Consider the following 7,234-nt stretch of genomic DNA (forward strand, 5'->3'; position numbering starts at 1 on the left):
TCCAACAAGGCCTGGCCACGAGCATCCTGGCCTGCATGGCCACGGCTCTCAGGGTCCCAGCCTGGGAAATGGGGCCTCCACGCTTTTCCTGGGGTCCAGAGTCACCTGAGATATGCAGCTCCAGAGTAACCAGACCAAATCCTACGAGCATTTAGCAACGGGCAGTTTCCACATGTTTACACACACGACACGGGCCAGGGACTGGGGACAAACTCAAACCTGCCAGCAACTTCTTGTTGATGGAAGGGGAGGGGGCACCATGAAATTGTTGCCTCCACCATTTGGGGAGCCCAGGCTGCAGCTAGCTTTGCTTCTAAGAGGCTGCTTCTAGAGCAGCTTTGCTGCTCTAAGAGGGAACACTTTGGCAGTGTTCATAACCTTCCAGATGTAAATCAAGTCCCCACCCATTGTTCTTGGGTAGTCACACCCCAGTGAAGAAACACAAAAGCAGGTGCTAGAGGTTGAGACGTCAACATAAATGGATGTATCTTGGCATGGCCTTGCTCTGGAAGACCGACTGGTTGTTTGCTCTTGGCACACAAGTGTCTTTTTTTTTTTAAGTTTTTACTCTCAGTAGATTCCAAGATCAAAAACCCTTCACACCCTGCTCTCCCTGTTCCAACACACATGTACTCAGAGATGCAGGCTTAGCCTTCTTTCTCCCTTGTGCCTGCAAAATGGAACTGAACGTAATGAACTGAACTTGGTGCAGCGGTTCTTGGCTTTAGTTAAAGAGGAATAGTTAGATTTGGGTGGCTCTGTGGTACTTCATGGATTGTCCTACTTAGGTCATGGAGCCAAACCCCTCCATGAGGAGTAATGGAGGATGCCTCCCGGAAGGGCATGACAGCTCCTATCAACCGTCCTAGGTGAGAAGGGGTGGTAGCTTCAGCCTGATGGGGGAGGAGCTCCTCTTTCCCCTTTGGGTCTGATGGTGGAGGGGCCCTGGGTGCCTAAGAGGGGGAGTTGCAGGGACTTCCCTCTGAGAGATGGGCCCCACCCTGCAGCACTGTGGCAGCTGACTGGCACTTCCACAGAAAAATGTGGTCATTAGAGGCAGCAGGACTTCCAGAGTGAGGTCTGGTGGCCAGTTGTGAGTGTTCTTGTTTTCAACATAATTCCCTCCGTGGGCCTCCAGACTTCAGGAGCATTTTGGTGGAAGCCATGCTTTGTGGAACCAGGGAAGGGGCAGTCTTCACTCTGGGGAAGGGGATACAGAAAGGGGCTGGCAGCCCAGAGGAATGAGGGACCTGAGCAGCGGCCCTCAAAAGAAGGTGCAGATGACCAGCAGGATGGGCTTGTTGGGTGGAGGTTATCAGAAAGACTGTGGGTCCCAACCTCATGGAAGTCACTGGTTTTTAATAGTTCCAGAGAACAAAGCCTTAAAGTGATATCCTAGTTTGCACTCCTAGTCAACGTTTGGGGCGTGGGTGGTTTGTGTGGGAGACAGTCCCAGGGAGCAGGAGAGAAGGAACAGGGAGAGTGACCCAGAGAATGAGGAAAAGCCCACACAGGGTGTGTTAGGAGGGTTGTCTTGGGAGAAGGTGTACTTGTGCCAGCTCCTTTGAGAAGTGTGCAGAGTGCCTCCCAGCATTGTCCCTGGAGGATGGGAGGCAGGACGTTTGTTTAGCAGCTCCCACCCCCCTGGTTGGAGGTTGCCTCTAACGGCATCAACTACCTCTCTTCTTCCAGACTGTGCCCAAGCCAGGAGGGCTGACAGCATGGAGGAGGCCCTGAGGCAGAAAGCAGGAAGGTATACTATGTCCTCTTATAATTGTGCACTGCCAGCAAAAGGTGAGTCTGAGCCCACTGAGGACTCCCCATTGCAGCTCAGCCTGAAATCCAGGGTGGGTTGAGTGGCCATGATGCCCAGCACCAAAGGGCCCAGTTGGGCACAAAGGGAAGGCAGCCTGTGAAGAGCCAGCGATGCTTCCTACCCCAGCCCGACCCCCATCAAATCCAGCAAGCAGGCCCTGGCAGCGGTGGCAGAAACAGCTGCCTCTTTCCTCAGGGCTGGGTCGAGTCACAGGGCAGGGCTGGGGTGACCGCCAGCCTTGCTGCCTGGCTTGATGTGGTACTGGAAGAGCAAGATGGCGGAACACCTTCCTGGAGGTGGCTCGATCACCCTGGAGAAGCTCTCGGCAGTGCTGAGATTGGCACCTTGTTCTTTTAGTCAGAACCGTGGGTAGAGGTCAGAGGTCATGAGCAGTCAGTTCTTCTGGGTTCTCTGTGACTGTGGCAGACCTGTCAGCCTCTCAATTCTTAAGATAAAGTCTAGAATCCCTAACCTGGTCCACAAGGCTCTTCATGGTCTTGTTCCTGTCTTTCTAGGCTCTTCTCTCCTGTTCCCCCTCCTCAAGTTGATACCACCAACACTGGTCCTCTTCATTCCACCACTGTGCATAGACTGGACTCTCTGCCTGAGATGTTTTTTCTCCTCTGATTGAAGAATGCTACTTTGTCAGGTCTCACTTCAAACTCCTCTTCCTCAGTGCTGGCACCTAGAAGACATTCATTCAACATTGATTTTGTTGACTTGGCCAGGGCCTGGCCAGATGTGCTGCTATAGGCAGGAGGGAGCTAGAAAGTACCCTATGGAAGACATTGTCTACCCTGAGGATTGGCCAGTTGCAGAAATAGAGCCCTGAGAGAGAGTAGTCCCATTCTTCTCCAGTAGAGCCCTGAGGATCTGAGGGGCTATTGCTGAAGCTTGTCCAGCTACATATTTGGAAATAACACATTTACAAAAAGTATCAAGGTCTCTTTCACTTCCGGCTATGGCTGCCTCCAAGCTGACAGCCAAAGGATGACAACAGTAAAATCAATTGAGATGTTGCCATGAATGGTCCAAGGCCAACATGGCCCTTCAGCCCATCCTGACCCATCAATATGTCCATCAGAGGCACCCTGAGAGGCCATCGGCTGCATTTCCCAACCCTGTTCAATCTGCAGAATGCTGCTCTGGCCTGCATGCGCCCCAAGTACTTCTGATGACAGCACGTGGGCCCTCTCTGGGCAGTAAGTGGTTGGGTATTAGCTCAGGCCCCTGGGACCTGTCATTTCAGGTTTTTCCCCTAAAGAAAAGTAAATGTCATGAGTTGTTCCAGATGTAGGCTTGAAGCTTTCTGGTGGCTTCTCTTGACTGGGCTCAGATAGAAGGATCCTCAAGTTCTAGTGGTTTTCTTTCCTAATGTGATACAACCTCAACCTCAGACCAAATCCATTCAGGTCAGATAACATAATCACATTTAGATTTTTTCCCTAGTATACTAGTATAAAAAAAAAATAAAAGTTGATTCCTATTACGATGGATTTGTTAGTGAATGTTGGGGGTGTAAGGAAGAAGCTACAATTTAGCATATCTTTGTAACTCAAGAAACAAAAATGGTTGATTCAAGCTTTAGAAAATGAGCTTGATTTTTTTCCGGGTTGGAGCTCTCACTCGCAGTATTTACGTATCCCTTTTGACAAGAATGGAAAGCATGCTTGCTTTGAGGAAGGCACTTTAGCAGCCTCATTGGAAGTTGTCAACAGGACTTCAACAATAACCCCCACCCTCACTAAAGTGCATTGAGAGCTTTGCCATTTGACTAGGCCTGGGGTCAGTCAGAGCGTTCCCTTATTCCATTTCCCCTTGGCTGCCCTTTGAGGGTGGTTGGGAGAATGAGCGCCCATCTTTCCCATTCCCACCGGGACTACCTCTGCCTCTCTCCACACATCTGTAAAATAGAGTCCCAGGGCATTAGGATGACAAGCCAGGCAAGACTTTTCTGAGCTCTGAGTGCCTTGGTAGAAAGATATCCGAGTATATCCATCAGAGGCTCCAGATTCCCAAAGCCCAGGCAATAATGTCAGCTTTAGAGAAAGCATTTTATATTTGCATGGGATTTCACACTTTGCAGGGTTTTTTCTTGCTCTTGCACACACACACTCAGGAATTTGGTCTGAATCGACTCTTGCAAAATCTCTCACCAGGGCTATATAGATGAAGTAATACCACGTTTTGCAGATGACGACACTGAGTCCTGAGGGGAGGGATAAACGATGTAACAACACATCAGTGGATGAACCAGGCCCTACCTAGAGTCTGAGAATTCTGACCTCAGTGCTCTTTTCTCTGCATTACAGGCTCATTTAGAGGAAGGTGAGCAGAAGCAAAATGGAAGCTTGCGATGACAGAGAAGGGAGCTTGAGGACGGGCACTGCCTGGATTCCTTTGCTTGCTTTTGCCTTCTGTGGCCTCTTCTGGGTGCACCTCCCCACCATGACCCAAGGTGCGTGGAAGGCCTGGCCCCAAGGCTGCGAGCAAGGTTTCTGGGAATAAACAAAGCTCTTCCTCCATCTCCCCTCTCCACACTGTTCCTACCCGGGAACCGTGCGTCACAGCTGCCCGTGATTGTGCTGGGGCTGGGCAATGTCCACAGGAACTCATCCATAAACCCACAAACAATGGATGAGGACGTGCAGGCCTCTGATATGGCTCAAGGGGAGCAGGATAAAGGGGGGCTCCACTCCGGGTCACATCGCCATTTTGACTGCCTTGGGTGGCTTCCTGAGTGCCCAGAGCACTCTCCCATCTCTTCTCGCATCTGATCTCCCCAAGGCCCTGTGCCATAGACTAAGCTCAGGGAGATGGAAGTGACTTCATGGGGGCGTGTGGGACCTGGCACCGCTAGCCCCTGTGGAACTTGGAGTCCTAGGCCAGCTCTGTCCCTGTGCTCGGGGACCTTGAGGAGGTCTCTTCACCTCACAGGGTCTCGGCTTCCCCACTCATAAGAGGGCTATTGCTCCTTTTGAGAAACTGCTCAAGTCCAAAGGGGCAGCCTCTCTTTTTCCTTTCTGTTTTTTTTTTTTTAACTTTATTTCTTTCAACTTCAAAAAATAAAATAACAGATAACAGGCAGTTTAACCAATTTTGGAAGCATTACTTTTAAAAATCCTGTCCAGGCACATTTGTCTTATTTAATCCTGAAAACAAACTCAATTGTTTCTCTAGTGTTCCAAAAGATGAATAAATGAGTACAGATTGGTTAAATTACATTACCAAGGTCTCCTTATTAATGAAGAAAATGAAAAAAAAAATGCTTGATCATGTTCACATTCATAAAACTAAATCCTGTATTCTTTTTTTGACCTTTAGCATCGATATAGTACCTTCTGCTAACTATAATCTATCAGTTACATTAGTTGTATTTTTCTCATGTATCATTATATTCTTAATACTTGGTAATAGAGGGACATTCTTGTATTTGCAGTATTAACCACAATCCTCATCTATGACTGAAATCACTGTTATACAGTTCCTAGATTATCTTCTGTCTTTCAATTAACATTAACCTCCTAGATTACCCTTTTCAGCCATAATCACATTTAAAATCATTAGTGTTGATTATACTCACCTTAATGTTTTACCATCAGCTCTAACCATTTCCCCATATTTACATCCCCCTTATTAAACATTCTATGTACATTCAGCATCAGATCCCCTTTTTCAGCTCACATTCTGTCTCCTATTAACCTATAATCTATTGTTTAACTCCATAAATGTATTCATTTTATTTAGTTCATACAAAATTTGTCCTTTTGTGTCTGGTTTATTTCACTCAATATCCTCAAAGTTCATGCATGTTGTCATATGCACCCCCCAGTTCATTTCTTCTTACAGCTCAATAGTATTCCATCATATGTATATACCGATTTTATTTATCCGTTCATCAGTTGGTGGACACGTAGGTTGTTTCCATCTTTTAGCAATTGTGAATAACACCACTATGAACATCAGTGTGCAAATATCTGTTCATATCCTTGCTTTCAGTTCTCCTGAATATAGTCACAGTAGAGGGGTTATCGGCTCACATAGCAGTTCTATATTTAGCTTCCTGAGGAACCGCCAAACTGTCTTCCAAAGAGGCTGTGCACCATTTTACACTCCCACCAACAGTGAAGGAGTTTTCCCTTTTCTCTGCATCCTCTCCAGCACTTGTAGTTGTTTGGTTTTTTCCCCCATAATGGCCATTCTGTTTGCATGAAGTGATGTCTCATTGCTATTTTGATCTGCATTTCCCTAATAGCTAAAGATGTTGAGCAGGTTTTCATGTGCTTTTTGACCATTTGCATTTCCTTTTTGGAAAAATGTCTATTTAAGTCTTTTGCCCATTTTAAAATTGGGTTGTCTTTTTATCGTTGAGTTGTATGATCTCTTAATATGGAAATCAAACCCTTATTGGATATGTGGTTTGAGAAAATTTTCTCCCATTGAGTAAGCTGCTTTTTCACCTTTTTAACAAAATCATTTGAAGCACAACAGTGTTCAATTTTGAAGAGGTCCAATTTATTTACTTTTTCTTTCAGCACTTGTGTTTTGGGTGTAAGGAATAAGAAACCACCAGCTAACAGAAGATCTTGAAGATGTTTCCCTACCTTTTCTTTTAGGAGTTTTACGGTTCTACCTTTTATATTTAGATCTGTGATCCATTTTGAATTAATTTTTGGATAAGGTGTGAGATAGGGGTCCTCTTTCTTTCTTTTGGATATGGATATCCAGTTCTCCTGGCACCATTTGTTGAATAGACTGTTCTGACTCAGCTGGGTCAGTTTGTCAGCCTTGTCAAAAATCGTTTGACTGGGGAATGGATGTGGCTCAAGAGGTTGAGCACCTGCTTCCCACATGGGAGGTCCTGAGTTCAGTTCCTTATGCCTCCTAAAAATAAAAATATAAAACAAACAAACAAACAAAATAACTAAGTCAGGGGAGCCCATGTGGCTCAGTGGTTGAACGCAAGGTTCCCAAATATAAGGTTTAGGGTTCACTTTCTGATTCTGGAACCTCACAAAAAAAACAAAAGTAAAAATCATTTGACCATAGACGTAAGGGTCTATTTCTGAATACTCAATTTGATTCCATTCAATCTGTCTATCTTTATTCCAGGACCATGCTTTTTTTTTAAAAATATCATTGTAGTTAAGTAATATGCTTTATAGAGGGGAAGTGAGAGTCTTCCAACTTAGTTCTTCTTTTTAAAGATATTTAGGCTATTTGGGGGCCCTTACCCTTTCAGATAAATTTGATAACTGGCTTTTCCAATTCTGCAAAAATTGGAATTTTTATTGGGGTTGCCTTGAATCTGTAAGTCAATTTAGGTAAAATTGACATCTTAATGATATTTAGTCTTTCAATCCATGAACACGGAATATATTTCCATTTATTTAGGTCTTCTTTGGTTTCTTTTAGTAA

General features: G+C 45.5%; 1 long non-coding RNA gene across 2 annotated transcripts; it reads left to right on the top strand.

The window, feature by feature from the left end:
• Nucleotides 1-301: 301 nt before the first annotated feature.
• On the top strand, nt 302-5,707 carry LOC111763323 (uncharacterized). 2 transcript variants are annotated; one of them, XR_002796213.2, is made up of 4 exons: nt 302-869; nt 1,693-1,794; nt 2,332-3,018; nt 4,129-5,707. It is a non-coding gene; the product is annotated as an uncharacterized lncRNA (long non-coding RNA). The 2 variants fall into 2 exon arrangements; XR_002796212.2 differs by having other exon boundaries at nt 2,332-5,707.
• The last annotated feature ends 1,527 nt before the right edge of the window (nt 5,708-7,234 follow it).

This window comes from Dasypus novemcinctus, chromosome 18 (assembly GCF_030445035.2).
Source record: "Dasypus novemcinctus isolate mDasNov1 chromosome 18, mDasNov1.1.hap2, whole genome shotgun sequence".
In the NCBI taxonomy this organism is placed as follows: Eukaryota; Metazoa; Chordata; class Mammalia; order Cingulata; family Dasypodidae; genus Dasypus; species Dasypus novemcinctus.